Consider the following 2,990-nt stretch of genomic DNA (forward strand, 5'->3'; position numbering starts at 1 on the left):
GTCATACACCCTGTCTATTACCCTGTCATACACCTTGTCATACACCTGTCATACACCTTGTCATACACCCCTGTCATACACCCTGTCATACACCCTGTCATACACCCTGTCATACACCTTGTCATACACCCTGTCATACACCCTGTCATACACCCTGTCATACACCCTGTCATACACCCTGTTATACACCCTGTCATACACCCTGTCATACACCCTGTCACACACCCTGTCATACCCTGTCATACACCCTGTTATAACACCCTGTCATACACCACCATACACCCTGTCATACACACCCTGTCATACACCCTGTCATTTACCCTGTCAAGCACAGGTGTCAGGTGCTGCGATGGTTATACATGACAAATCCCAGTTTATATGACGTAGTGTAATAGGCACCCATTCACCCGCCAGTGTGTGTACGGTGGCAAACACCCATTCACCCACCAGTGTGTACAGTAATAGGCACCCATTCACCGACCAGTGTGTGTACAGTAATAGGCACCCATTCACCGACCAGTGTGTGTACAGTAATAGGCATCCATTCACCCGCCAGTGTGTGTACAGTAATGGCATCCATTCACCCACCAGTGTGTGTAATAGGCACCCATTCACCCACCAGTGTGTGTACAGTGGCACCTTCGCCAGTACTTACCAGTGTGTGTACAGTAATAGGCACCCATTCACCCACCAGTGTGTACAGTAATAGGCACCCATTCACCCGCCAGTGTGTGTACAGTAATAGGCACCCATTCATCGTGTGGTGGCACCCATACGCCAGTGTGGTACAGTAATAGGCACCCATTCACCCGCCAGTGTGTGTACAGTAATAGGCATCCATTCACCCGCCAGTGTGTGTACGTGTGACCCTTCACCCGCCAGTGTGTGTGACAGTAATAGGCACCCATTCACCCACCAGTTTTTTGTACAGTAATAGACACCCATTCACACCAGTGTTATTAATGAACACCATTCACCCACCAGTGTGTACAGTAATAGGCTTCCCCGCCAGTGTGTGGACAGTAATAGGCATCCATTCACCCGCCAGTGTGTGTGCAGTAATAGGCACCCACTGCCCGTGTGTTGTACAGTAATAGGCACCCATTCACCCACCAGTGTGTGTACAGTAATAGACACCCATTCACCCACCAGTGTGTGTACAGTAATAGGCACCCATTCACTCACCAGTGTGTGTACAGTAATAGGCACCCATTCACCCACCAGTGTGTGTACAGTAATAGACACATTCCCCGCCAGTGTGTGTACAGTAATAGACACCCATTCACCCAGTGTGGTATGCAGTAATAAGAACATAAGAACAGAAAGTGGGATACGGGAGGCCGACTGGCCATACAGGGCAGATCCCTTTCACACCATCCCAGCACTTCCATGTGCCTATCAACTTCGTCTTGAGCTCCCTAGCGTCCCCGATCCTACTATAGCACTCGGTAGCCTATTCCACATATCCACAACTCTATTACCAAACCAGTGCTTGCCTATATCCTTTCTGAATCGGAATTTATCTAATTTAAAGCCATTTGTTCTAGTTATTTCGTTATTACTGAGCTTCAGAACATCTTCCATTTTACCCTTGTTAATCCCTTACCCACTTGTACACCCTCTATCATATCTCCCCTAACTCACTCTAATGAATGTAAGCCTAAGCTTTTCAGTCTTTCTTCATATGGAAGGTTTCTAATATTTTGGATCATTTTGTCATTCTTCTTGTTACTCTCTCCAAAGAATCTATGTCCATTCTATAATAAGGACACCAGAACTGAACCATAATCCGTGTCTCACTAATGCTAGGTAAAGTTTCAAGATAACGTCAGCAGTTCTGTTACTCACAGACCTAGATATGAACCAGAATCCTGTTTGGGCGAACGCTAAAACATTGTTTTAGGTTTCAAGTCGTTGCAACAAATACACCTAGATCTTTTTCACAAACTGAGTTTTTCTATTTCCGTGTTACCTAGTTTATACTTAACGTTTGTATTCGTCTTCCTATCTGTAGTACCTTGCATTTATCAGTATTAAAATTCATTTGCCAGTCTACTGACCACTCATGTAAGGTATCTAGATCTCTTTGAAGGTGTTCAAAGTCACTGTCTGAATTTATCAATCTCCCCATTTTGGTATCATCTGCAAATTTACTAATCCTACTAGTTATGCCTAAATCAAGATCATTAATGAATATAACAAACAGCAGAGGGCCTAATACAGATCCTGGGGAACTCCGCTTTTGACCGCACCCAGTCTGACTTTAATCCATTTATGCTGACTCTTTGTTTCCTACCAGTTAACCATGACCTAATCCATTTTATACTGATCCACCTATTCCATGTGCTTCTACCTTCCTTATCAATCTCTCATGAGACTCTATCGAATGCTTTACTGAAATCTAAATAAATTATATCATATGACTTATCATTATCTACCGCTTCAAATACTTCTGAGAAAAAGCTAAGCAAATTTGTGAGACAAGAACGTCCAGTGTGTGTACAGTAATAGACACCCATTCACCAGTGTGTGTACAGTAATAGACACCCATTCACCCACAGTGTGTTGTTTAGTAATAGACACCCATTCACCGACCAGTGTGTGTACAGTAATAGACACCCATTCACCCACCAGTGTGTGTACAGTAATAGACACCCATTCACCCGCCAGTGTGTGTACAGTAATAGACACCCATTCACCCACCAGTGTGTGTACAGTAATAGACACCCATTCACCCACCAGTGTGTGTACAGTAATAGGCACCCATTCACCGACCAGTGTGTGTACAGTAATAGACACCCATTCACCCCCGGTGTGTACGTATAGGCACCCATTCACCCACCAGTTGTGTACAGTAATAGGCACCCATTCACACAGTGTGTACGCGTAATAGGCATCCATTCACCCACCAGTGTGTGTACAGTAATAGACACCCATTCACCCACCAGTGTGTGTACAGTAATAGACACCCAGTGTGTGCGTTAGACACC

Source organism: Homarus americanus, unplaced genomic scaffold, assembly GCF_018991925.1.
Source record: "Homarus americanus isolate GMGI-L3 unplaced genomic scaffold, GMGI_Hamer_2.0 scaffold7626, whole genome shotgun sequence".
Classification (NCBI taxonomy): domain Eukaryota; kingdom Metazoa; phylum Arthropoda; class Malacostraca; order Decapoda; family Nephropidae; genus Homarus; species Homarus americanus.